Source organism: Camelus ferus, chromosome 17 (assembly GCF_009834535.1).
Source record: "Camelus ferus isolate YT-003-E chromosome 17, BCGSAC_Cfer_1.0, whole genome shotgun sequence".
Taxonomy (NCBI): domain Eukaryota; kingdom Metazoa; phylum Chordata; class Mammalia; order Artiodactyla; family Camelidae; genus Camelus; species Camelus ferus.
The window spans coordinates 13,545,475-13,558,536 of NC_045712.1; the positions used below are offsets into that span (position 1 = coordinate 13,545,475).

Here is a 13,062-nt window from a genome sequence, read left to right on the forward strand (position 1 = left end):
GAGAGTTTTTATCATAAATGGGTGTTGAATTTTATTAAATGCTTTCTCTGCATCTATTGAGATGATCATGTGGGGTTTTTTTGTCCTTTCTCTTGTTGATGTGATGTATTACATTGATTGATTTGCATATGTTGAACCACCCTTATGTCCCTGGGATGAACCCCACTTGGTCATGATGTATAATCTTTTTTATGTGTTGTTGGATTCTATTTGCTAATATTTTGGTGAGGATTTTGGCATCTATGTTCATCAGTGATTTTGGCCTGTAATTCTCTTTTTTGGTAGTGTCTTTGCCTGGTTTTGGTATCAGGGTGATGGTGGCTTCATAGAATGAGTTTGGGAGTATTCCCTCCTTTTCAGTCTTCTGGAATAGTTTGAAAAGGACTGGCATGAGTTCTTCTTTGTATGTTTGGTAGAATTCCCCGGTGAAGCCATCCGGTCCTGGACTTTTATTTGTAGGGAGGTTTTTTAATTGCTATTTCCATTTCATTTCTAGTGATCGATTTGTTCAAGTGGTCAGTTTCTTCTTGATTCAGTCTTGGTGGACTGTATGTTTCTAGAAACTTGTCCATCTCCTCTAGGTTATCCAGTTTGGTTCCATGTAGTTTTTCATAATATGACATGAATTAATTTTTTAAATATATGTATTTGAGTTTATCTGGAATGGAAACAGATTTTGGCCAGCAGAATGATGCATCACATAGGCAAAATATTGATGAAATAGTGCGTAGGCACCAAATGCTGACACTTTGAAATAAATGAGACAGTATCACTAAAAATCAACTGCCAAAATGATTCCTCTTCTTGACCTTGGCTTTTGTGAAATTTACAATCTGTAGGATTTTAAGGTTGGATTTAGAGGCTGCTTTACCATTTTGACTGGAGTCCCTATTTAATGTGAAAGTCCTACTCACATTCAAGAAACATGGGTAATGGTTTCAAAATGAAGGAATAAAATTAACTCAATTGAGGTATGTTATATAGAACAGTGTTTCTCAAAGTGTAGATTCCAGGGGACAGTACCCAATATTGGTTTTTTGTTTGTTGTTTGTTTGTTTTCTAACAAGTATCTTCAGTTGATTGTGATACAAGTAGTATATAGAGACGACAGTGTGAGATGTACTGGTTTAGAGAAAGTAGATGGATTGATTTCTGAGAGTTACAAGTTCAAAATGGATATAATTAAGAGTGCCAGGCACTGTGACTTGGGATCAGAGTGAATTTGTACTGTAGGAATAATATTCTGTGATATAATAACTTGGAAGTTTGAGTTATAACCTGCTTTGTTCTAAATTTACATTTTCATTAAGTCCAAAAAGTATTAAATCCACTTCCCCAGACATTTAGCTTTATTAACTCAACGTTAGTCCAAGGTGCCTCTACAGAACTTTGTTAATAGAAATACTGCAAAGCTAGCTTTTAAGAAATTTACAGTTGATTTGGAGGGATAAGACATGTTCACATAACTTTCAAATATCAGCATGGGCTAGTAGATACCTACTTGTTGATGTGAACCCCAGAAATAATCCATGTAATGGGAATTCAGAAGTAGCAGAGGTCTGTCCAGCTAGAAGAGCTAGTGGCAGTCCAGGTCAAAGGTGTGGGACTGAATTTACTGAGCTCTAAAATGAATGAACTGGAAGAAAGTGAGAAGAATGCATCCCTGGTAGGAACCACAGTACGAGTTGTGCAGGAAAGCATTGATGTTTCCATTAGATACTGATTCTCAAGAGGAGCACAACCACTAGGAGGCTTTTCCGAATTTTGTGGGGATAATTTATGTTGTCACAATTGAGGGGATGCGACTGGCATTTAGTGGGTTGAGTTTGGGAGTGGTTGGCATCCTGTAATGTACAAGGTAGTCACATAAAATTAGAAATTTTCCTGAGTCCTGTATGACTTTCAGAAATTCTGCTGGATGTGTATTTGATTTCAAAACCTGCATATGATTACCCTACATAGAACCTAGACTAAAAAAGATGATAGATAATGGTTTAATATTATTTTATTTTCCAGGAATGCAGCTACAGAGGGTAGATTATAGTTTATTACCTTCAGAGATTTTTAGTTCACCATTTCAAAAAATCTTGTCACTAATGACAATACAACTTAGGAAAATTTGCGTTTGAGTATCAGTTTGAGTTTGTAGCTGTCACACTCATGGTAATTCTGTGCATGCATATGTGAATATACTTGTTTAGTTCTCATTTCAAAATGTCAAATGGAAAGAGAAAGATTGGATACGTCCTACAAGTACTCTTAACTTTTCTTCAATTCAAAATGCTTTGATATAAGGGGATGAAGCATCAGTATGTCTTTTAGTGTAATCATGCCTGAGCACTTATATTTTAAAATGTGTTAATTTATTATAAATTGATTTTCTTTGTTTTTCCTCTATATTATAGTGAAGTCATCATGTAATATTTTTCAAATTTTGTGTGTGTAGGTTGGTTATGTTATCAAATATTTGTAATAGAAAGGGGATGTAGGGTTTGATAAGCATAAAAACTCCTGGATCAAGACATCAAGCCAGAGAATTACAAAGACATGTTTGCTTTAATTCAGTGATGGGGGCGAGGGCTGGGATGGGTTTGGAGAAGAGGTGAACCTTTGTTCAGCTTTTGATCTTACCTCCCTAGTGCCATGATAATATTTTGCTCGGATATATCAATTTTCAGTCACCTATTTTAACAAGAGATAGATAGGCCTTTCAGTATGTTTTGTGGTATTTAAATAACTTATATATGATACACATCTTTATGGAATAACAGATTTGGCCAAGAAAATGGCTGTTGTATTACTGCCTTATCAGCATTTTCAGTGGTTCAAAATGTTTTCCTCATGTTCAGAAACCACAGCATCAGAGGGGTTTCCACGGAGAAGATTTATCTGAATAAGCCATTTTGCTGATAAGGAAAGAACGCAACCCAACAGCCCCCCTCCTCTTTTTTTTTTTCCCCCAGTTTATGTTCTTAAGCTCCACAGAGCTTCTTTTTCTTCTTTTTACAAACTAAGTAATGCTTCTCCCACCCCTGACAGATGGTTGATGCTTCCCAGAACTCCTTGCTTCTCCAGAAACTATCCCTCAGGCAAGTCTGAGGTCCACTTAAACCAAACTCTGGCACGAGGAAGAAATCGCATGTTTTCTCAAGGACATAATGAAATGACAAGTCACGGGGATGTATCTAACAGTTGCGGCTATAAGTTGTTCATAAATGTTATTGGAAAATTGGTGTCAGGGTCAGTCCTAAGCCTGGTTTCCCCATATCTGAGGATGACGGCATGTATCACAGGGGCTTGTAAGATTCTACAGGAGAAAATAAACTTATCACTGTCCATTAGGAAACAAATACATTTTTACAGGCCACCTTAAAAACAAAAGAATGAAGCCATGAAATCAATAGCACTTGGTTATGGAAACATGAGCTGTGTATTGCTGTTAGGTGTTTAGTAAAAGGATAGTCTAGACCCCATCTTAAATATCCCCTGGTCATTATTTGGGATCAGAAGTATGTATCTCGAGAGATAAATAACCAGGAAATAGCAAATGTGGTGCTCATTTTATGCTAGAATTGCGGCCAGATACCGTATTTGCTGTTCATGGGTTCCCAACACCCAAAAAGAAGGGGCTGTTTATACCACAAATGGTATGCTAAATAAATAAATGAGTACATAAACAAATAAACAAATATAGCTTATTCATGGTAAGAATGTGGCTTTGCTTGCTCTGAAAAAACACTCAGCCATTTTCACATAAGAAATGCTTTTTGTCATGTAATACACTCAGGAATTTCAATCCAAGAATCTTTTTAGGATGGCTGTCTACTGCAGAGTATATCAAATGGGCTGACCCAAACTTGGGTTTGGGTTTTCTAGGAAGTTGTTTTGGTATCACGCAGACATTGACTAACATTTTCAAGTGGGCAGTAGTCAACAGTGTGGTCATGTTTATGGAGCCTGGACTTTGCAGGCTAATACACTGGGATTTGAAACCACAGGCTCTTCTCGTGAACTGGGTGCCTTTGGGATGTTAATGTAAAAGCAACAGCAATGACACTGTATTATAGACAAAATTTAAACATGAGTAAAATTAGAGTAAATAGTACAATAAACTCTCATGTACCCATCACTCCACTTCAGAAATTGTCAACATTTTGAGCAAGTTATTTAAGCACATTCTCAACAGTAAAGTGAGAGTAATAATAATAGTAATACTTCCCACGCCCTAGAGTTCTTGTAAAATAAAATCGTATTTTGATAAAAGCAATAGTATATGTGACCTTTTAGCGCAGAGGTGGGCATATAATAAATGCTTCAAAACTTTATTCAAATGTAAACCAAGAATAGCCTTGGTTTAAATATATAACAACTTACACTGAATGAAAAGTAGAATCTTTGTGCTTTTACTGGACTTCAGGAACTTCACAAAACCTACAGGCTCTTGGCATGAAATGATTAGATCTTATATTTAAAAAGTAAACCCCCAAAGAGTGCAGGAATCTGATGCTTAGCTAACTAGGGTTGAGTCTCAGTGAAAATTCCAAATGACTCATGGAAGACCAAAAGCAAAAAGGTCCTCAGGGAGATGATACTGTCGTTGATAAAACAATGGGTACAATAAAACAAGTTTATGGCTAGAAAATCTTACCCAAGGAAAAATATCCTTTTTCCTTACGTCGGAGGGCCACCAGCTCTAGATGACCTCACAGTTAAGAACAGTTCTGCCATTTCCTTTCGGCTAGTCTCACAGGTCTTCATGGTAGCCAGGGAAAGCATTCTTTGGGTGCCAGAAATAGTTGCTGCACTCTGGTTAGAATGGGAAACATTTTGCTGAGCTTCAGGATTCAGAATGATTAATTTGCAGAAAGTTCTCAAGGGTCAATTCAATGGGGCTGCCCTGCTTGAGGAGATGGTAGGGAAGACTTTTGGAAGATGAAGAATGAGTTGAGTGCCCATGCTGCTTTGCAGAAAAGCTCAAAAAAAAAAAAAAAGTAGTTTCACACTTGATTTGTGGGGACCATTATGACCTTCAAAGACTCAGTGGACAGGGTAAATAAAGATGGAGCACTTTAAAATTCAGAAGTAGAGTGTTTTTTTGTTTTGGACCCAAGAACAAGTTAATTTAAAAGGGGAAGTTGAGGGGGAGGGTATAGCTCAAGTGGTATAGCATGTGCTTAACATGCACGAGGTCCTGGGTTCAATGCCCATTGCCTCCTCCAAAGATAAATAAATGAATAAACCTAATTACCTCCCCCTCATAAGACACACAAAACAAGCAAAGTATAAAAAAAAACACAGGGAGTTAGGCTATAGAGCACATGCTGTTAGGTTTCAGTTCTGCCACTTAAACTTTGTGACCTCAGACAAATTTCTTAACCCATCCTAGCATCAGTTTCCTTGTCTATAAAGCCAGGATGAAAATATTTCCCCTTTCATGAGGTTTTTACTAGCGTAAAGGAGATAACACAGGTAAATGGGTGTACACTGCTTTAAAATATGAATGGTAAAGGCTAACATCATTATCATCATCATTATGACTTATTTTTCTCATGAGTCGATTAGTGATGCTAATGGATGGAGTTTTTCTGAGTAACATTTCTGTTGCCATTAACTTGGCAATAGATGGATAATGAACTTTATGTGGAAATCTTGATGCAGTAATACTATGGTTACCATGTACCAAACTGCAGAAAATCCATGCATATATCACACCTCTTCTTTTCTCTTTGGCATCTGATCTGTTGATTCTTCTTCTTTAAACAATGAGTCAGGCTGTACCTGGCAGGATGGAAGTATAAAAACAACAACAAAGTCTGATTCTTTTAGTTTTGATCCTAGTCCAGGACTTCTTAATAAGAAAGTTTAAAATTGATTTGTTGGATGAATGAATGGATGAGATATATTTTCATTGTCTGTTCTGCTTTTTTTTTCCCCTTAGGGAAAGGTGTTCAGCCATGTTTTGTTTTTTTTTCCTTGTATTTGTTTTATCTGCATATCCAGAACAAAACTAACCTGTTCCATTCATCTATTTTTTCCCTTGTTTTATAACCCACCTCATTTTTTCTTTTTATTTACATAGAAGCTAAACACTAAAAACTTGGGAGTATTTTATTTTACAAAGCAACTTCAGCATGCCCTTTTTTTTTTTTTTTGGAAGAGTACAGTATTGATTCAAAAAGGCACAGTCCAAAGTGAATGAATTTAAAAGTGTAATGGATTTAAATGTTCTTTAAAGGGACTAGTGTAGAAAAGCCCAAATAAATACTTGGGATTTAAGGATAAGTTTTGGAAAACAATTCCATGTTGCAGGGTTGCTTTTCGTCCTTCTAGGTGTTTGCTCGGCCCACTACAGTCACTATTATACTGTGTTAATTGTTTAACATTAAGGCACTGTGCCCAACAGTTAATCCTTTACAGTCGTATTTTAACATATCTATCCTTGTGACTATTTTATCCATGAATAAAAAATGAGTCTCAGAGAGACTGAGCATCTCGTCCAAGGTTACACTGGGAAGTTGTAGAACTAAGCTTTATGTCCTAATCTAGCTGGCTCTGAATCCCAAACCTGAAGTTTGCTGTTGAATAGGGAGTGATTTGGGCCAGAAAAAAAAATTCACTTCCCCTCTATTGACATTCAGATAGACTCCTCGTGTAAGTAAAGGACTTTTGTCATCTTTGGCTTTCCATTGCTTTTACCTTCCACTGCCTAGTCAGCAGATGTTCCCATGATTGTCCCTTCTCCAAAGGTAATTGGCCAATGAGAGAAATAAAAACAGAACCTAGAGCCTAGCATTCTTGAGATCACCTTTAATGAAAAAAAAGTAGAATCATTTTTGTTAAAGAGTAGGTGAATTTTTGCAACTATTCAATTGGTTAGTATAACAAATAACAAATGGATATGGCACTTAATAAAGATGGAGTGAGACTAGACATCAAATTGAAGTGGTAGGAAGGATAAATGAGAGGTACAAAGGGAAAGAGTAAGTTCTTGATTCATTTGGCAGTAAATGAGGAGGGGGAGTAACAGGATTGGGCTATCACTGAAGAGGGAGAAGATTGAAAATAAAACCAAATGAAGGTTGGGGATGAAACACTGTCCTCCCAACTTCAGCAAAAACTTACCTCCCTATCTCTCCTCTCTCCCTTCACCATATTAGCTCTCATCGTAGTCAGCTCCATATTGTTAAATCCAGTCGACATTCCTCATCTTACCTGACTTCTGAGAAGCACTTATTGCCTACTGTTGCCTCCCTTCCCTTGGCTTCAGGGCACAATTCTCTTTGATTTTAGTCCCATTACTTCTTGTCTCTCTCCTTTATTGGCTCACCTTCTACCTAGCCTGTGAATTTTGGAGGTCCTAGGCCCTCTGCTCTTCTTATTCTAATTTCTCTCCCTGGTGATTGCATCCATCCCCATGGTTTCATATCACACGTATACTCAAATGACTCACAATTTTTATCTCCAGTCTTGATCTCATCACTTAACTCCAGACCCATAAATTAGCTGTCTACTTGCCATCTTTTGAATGCCTCAAAGGTACCTCACACCCAGCAAGTCCAAGACTGAGCTCATCATCTTCTCCTCCAGGCATGGTCCTCGTCCAGGGCCTCTCAGAGAATGGTACCACTGTCTGTCTCATCGCTCAAGCAAAAGCCAAGGAACTATCCTCTCCCATAACTGTCCTATTCACGGCCAAGTCCTACAGATTTCAGCCTCCTAAATCTCTCTCAAATCCATCTGCTTCTCTATCTCCACTGTCATCACTCTGGTCAAAGCCACAGTTATCTCCTTCCTGAACGACTGCAGCATACCTTCTGACTGGTCTACTTGCATCCTTCCTTGTCTCCCTATGTAGTCTTCTCCACCCTGCAACTAGAGTGACTTTTTATTTTTCAAAAGATAAATTGAGTCATATCACCTTCATGCTTAAAATACTTCAGTAATTTTTTATTCTCCTTAGGACAGAATCAAAAAAATCCATCTCCTGGCCCACCAGGTGCTGTATAGTCTTAAGGCAGTAGTTTTCAAAAGTGTTGTCTCAGAACACATCAGCATCACCCCATTGTGTGTTCTGAAATGCAAAGTCTTGGACTCAACCCCAAATCTAATGAATGGGGAGCTCTCAGGAAGAATCCAGCAGATTGTGTTTTATAAGTCCTCTAGGTGACTCTGATGTGTATGCTCAGATTTGAAAACCACTGATCTGCAGGCTACCTACTGTCCTGCTATATTTGGCCTCTTGCTGTCACCATTCAGCCTCTATAGCTTTTTTTCATTCCCCCTTTTGCACCATGTTTCTTTCTACCACAGGGCCTTTGAACAGCTCTCCACTCTTTTTTTGAAAGCTGTTCTCTCTCCTCCTTCCCTGTTTAATGCCTACTCTTCCTTCAGGTCTTAACTCAAGAAAGCTGACAACAACTAATTCCTCCTAATACCATATCCTGCTCCTTCATAGCACTTAAAACAGGTTTTTTCTTTCTTTCTTATTTGTCTGGTTATTGGTTAACCTCTGTCTCCCCACTAGACTATGAACTTCAAAAGAATTGAGACATTATCTGTTTTTGCTTGCTGTTGTCTGCAGTGTGTGGTACTCGGATAGAGCCCATACTTAGATATTTATTGAATGAATGAATGTACAAATCAATGAACTTTTTCCTTTCAGATTCTGCATGCTGTTTGAGAGCACAGACAGACTAGAATTCTCATGGTCAGCTCCCATTCCTCTCATTTTCTAAAATGGGGATAATAATAAGTAAATGAGGTAATACATGGACAAAAACTAGCATAGGGCCAGGCACACAAGTCCTTGATAAATGTGAGCTCTGACCATCATTATTGTATGACTCCGCTGTTGTTGTTACTCTTCCAGTTTCCAAAATCTCCCTTAGTCATAATGACTGAGTGTAGCTAAAACTGAACAGTATAGTTCTGGACAAGAATATACATTTTTAAATTTTAAGATGAAAATCCATGCCTGTGAAATGTCTTGGTTTTTTTTTTTCCCCCAAAACTATTCATCTCCCAAAATATTTGCTCCAGGGCATTCTGATATGCCTTGTAATTTGTTTCTAATGCCATTCATTTATTTCCTCGGCAAATAATTAGGGAGCATCTAAATGTCCCGACCTAGGTTCTGGAGATGTGGTGACCAAGATGGGTGTGTTCCTTATAGAACTGACCTTCTCATGGGGAAAAAGATGTTAACAGTCCAAGTCCAGTAAAGAAATATTTCACCACAATGGCAGTAAATGCTGTGGAGAGGTACAAGGTCCCACGTGTGTGTGAACTAGGGCGGCTTACCTTTCACGGGGAGGGGGATTTTCATCTCTAGGCCCACCTTGGACTCTCAGGTAGAGGCTGCCTGTGCACAAACCAAGCCACCAGTTGGTGTATGTGCTGGCATGTGACTGAAACCAAGTAGGTGAAGCTGATGTTTTTCTCCCACTCTGCGTCACCTTGGTCTCTGTGTTAAGTCTGTTATTCTTACAAATAAGATTTCCATGAAAACCAGCTACAAGGAGAACAAAAGGCAAAGGCCAGCTGGGAAGACTGCATTGTTAACATGTTTCCCAAGTGCTTTATATGCACACTTAGTGGTTAGGAACTATTCCTTTTCAGGCCCTCTGCCTGATTTTCCTTTGGCTGGCCCTGATGTCTTTACCTCCTGAACACCTGGGGCCAAGACGCCTTTTCTTAGCAGTTTGAAAGCAGTCCTTTCTTTTTCTCCTGAGTCCATTTGGTCCAGGTCTTAATCTTCGAACAGCATCAGATATTCATTGCCATTTGACAAAGCTGGGGTTGGTGGATCCACAGTTTTCAAAAGCAGGTCTTGCTTTACCATGGGTGATCCAATGAGCCTTTCAGCAAGACTGACTCTAAATCATCCGGGCTCAATTAGTTTATTTCAAAGAAATACCCAGGTGTTGTTTGACCTTCAAACATATGGACTGCTAGAGTAGATGAAAGTCTCTCCTGTTCCCATAATGCCAAGGGAACTGGATGGGGTAATTCTTTTTCATATTCTCTGAGCTTTGCGGAGGGATTATTAGGTTTGGGCTGAGTGAGTTATTTAATTTAGCAATATGCTCAGTGGTGGGCTGCCACTGCCTTTGCCGAGGAAACAACCAGGTGTGAGCTGTCACTAAGTACCAGTAAAATGGTAAAGAGATGTGGAGAAGAACTGCGCCCTTAGGTGTGGCGTGGGCTCTGAGGCTTGAGGGAGACAGCCTGGGGTACAGTGGGAAGCAATAAGGTAGGTGTCCAGCTGAGCTCTGTGTCCAGGGCTCAGCACTTCTCCGCAGCAAGAAAAAAGTTGTCCCAGGATCCTTTTGGCCTTTTCCTAGCAAAGGGGGTGATGGCCATTCTCTCAGACTCTGACTCCTGACTTGATACCGTAAGTTTTTCTTTGGTCTTTTTCTAGAAGACGATTGTCAGAGCTTAACAGAGAACAGCCAAGGTTTTTGCAGCCTAAACAGTTTCTAAGACTTGGGGCAGTGTTGAAAAGCATTGTCCTGTAGCCAAGAGTGTGGTTTTGGGCGTTAGAAAGATGTGGTTTCAAATAATGGCCCGTTTTACTTCCTAATTGTGTGACATCAAGCATGTTTCTTAACTTCTCTGAGCTCGGTTTTCTCAGGTACAAAATGGAGCTGATAATTCTTATTTTAGTCTTTTACAAAATATGGTTCAAAGGTATTTTAATATCCATCCAACCAAAAAGGGGGATTTAATGGTCAAATACATTTGGAAAACCCTTTCGACTGGTTTCCTCTGTTGGATTTGATAATGTCTATTGTCCCTGAGAAGTTCTGAAGGAAATAACCTGTTTAACTTTGTTTAATTCAAAATGTCAAAATATATTTGAGTTCATGAACTTTTCTCTTTCTTTTGTAGAAAATGAGAGCAACGTTTCATGAAATACAAATGACCTCCTTGGACTGTTCTAAGAGCTAAACAAGAACTTAAGAGAAATGCTTCCCCTGGTGTCTGGTCCAGAGTAAGTACTCAATAGTAGCAGTATTATCATTGTATGATTATTATTAATGAGGGCTTTTGGTCTCCAACGCGGAAAATTCTAAATTTGATGTACCTGGTTTTTAACCACAGTCTCTTTATCAGTGTTGGCTAGTTTGAAATTTACAATTTAAGCTCTCAGTGATGGCTAATGGTTGTGAGTTAATGAGTACCTATTGCATGTCAGGGTGCCTTTTAGGTGTTTAACCAAATCATCACTGTGTTTAATGGTCACAACTACTCAGCAAGGTAAGTATTAGTCTTCTGTTTGTAGATGTCAAAGTTGAGGCTTGAAGAGGACATGTGTCCAGCCCAAGGTTGTATAGATACTCAGCTGTGGAATTGAGGACTTAGCTTAGACTTTTTTTGGACCAAAGCTCTTTCTTATTCTCTCTTGGCGTTCTATAAATCTGTAGAGGTCTGTGAAAGCACTAGTGATATGAGAGAAATTTGCAGAAAGTCTAATAGAAATCATACACTTGACCAACCTGAGGCATTGAAGGACAATATGTTGGGAGGTCACAGTCCAGCTGTAGCAAGCATCTTTCCTTCATGGAATCCACTCTGTTCTCTCACCTGGAAGCCTTGCAGTCACTGTTTCCTTTGCCGAAATCATTCTTCCTGCATCTCCTTCCTTGGTTATCTCTCATTCGTCCTTTAGTCCTTTCATGTATCTGTCTCCCCATCACACTGTGGGCCAGAACCACTTCCCAGTCAGTGTTGTATCCCTAGCATGTTACACATTGTATTTCATAGATAGATGTTAATGAATGAACGATATCAGTTCAAAACCTATGAGAGAAAGTGATCTATGCCTTAGAGTCATAAAGAATGGGAGAATAAGTTTATCATTTAATAAGTACAATGTCTTTGATACGTAAGTGTCTCAAAACACTGTTTGATGGAGATTTGTGCATTAAGAATGTTTAAAATTCCTAGGCAGAACAAGGCCTGCTGCTAAACTGTAAGGAAGTCTTTTTACCATGGTGGAGATTGTTGTGACAGCCTATTTTTGCAGAGTATTGAAGGTGTCTGTAGAACATTGTCCAGCTCTGCAGGTTCAGAAGCTTCCTTTGTAACAGACCCCTGTGTTGAGGGAAGGGTGATGTTTATGATTCAGCTCAAGGAAACCAATTTACTTGAATGCCACTCAATTATCATGGTTACTGTCTGTGAAATGCCTTCTTTTACCAAGCGGTGTCCTAGGCATATGACACATGTTACCTCTCATTTTTATGGCATGTCTTCAAAGTACCGGATATTATTCCCATTATAAATGAGGGAGCACAGGCCCTGAGAAGTTAGGCCCTGAGAAGTTTTGCAAGTTGCCGAAGACAGACAGCTAGAATGTGATAGAGCAAAAGACCTCAGTTCAGGTCTGTCTGTGTCCAAAGTCCATTTTGCTAAGGGGGAGCTTTTTCCCCATGGGAGTTACAGTGGCATGTGACTAGTCCTGCAGACTGATGAATGAGTCTCCCCTGGAAACTAATCTTTGCAGCAGAAAGTTGCATGGTGACCTTAAACCGAAAATGAAGGCATGTATCGCTATAAAGCTTTGTTCATCCAGCCTGTTCTTGCTCCTGGGTCATTCTCCTCAATGCCAGGAATGTTTTGATGGCGATGACAAGAAATAGTTCTCCATATCAGAGCACTTATTTGCCTGGTTAATTCCGAATCCATGCTTTTCCTCTGAAATCACCTCCTCATTATCTTCTATTTCTTTCCTTGTTTGAGAGTACCTGGTGTCAGGCTTGTTCAAGTTTGACATTAGCTTACTGTTTTGTATGCAGGGAATTACCCTGATTTTAAGAGCCAGATGGACAATCTCAAAGGTTGATGGATTATTTCCTGCAAAGATTTCCATAGACTAATTCTTTGATGCATTTTATTTTGATCTTACCTATTTCATGGCATACCTAGAAGGAAAGGAGATGGGAAATTGATTCCCTTGAGCACAGCCTCTGAGTGGCATATTTTCAATCATATATTATGGTGATATATTGATAAGACAGTTGTTTTGGTTAAAATGAAAAAAAAAAATGTTGGGGAAGC

The 13,062-nt window shown here is 38.9% G+C and overlaps 1 long non-coding RNA gene across 13 annotated transcripts in view; it reads right to left on the reverse strand.

Annotated features, from left to right (window-relative positions):
• Positions 1–538: 538 nt before the first annotated feature.
• Positions 539–13,062, reverse strand: part of LOC106728857 — a 314,080-nt gene continuing 301,556 nt past the window's right edge. For 5 of the 13 annotated variants that reach the window (XR_004312028.1, XR_004312036.1, XR_004312037.1 and 2 more), the window contains 2 exons: positions 11,499–11,700; positions 5,076–5,778 (listed from right to left, as the gene is read on the reverse strand). This is a non-coding gene — a long non-coding RNA (uncharacterized LOC106728857). Of the gene's footprint in view, positions 5,779–9,300; positions 9,362–11,498; positions 11,701–13,062 lie in introns of all 13 variants that reach the window. The other 8 variants (XR_004312029.1, XR_004312030.1, XR_004312038.1 and 5 more) reach the window with 6 other exon arrangements.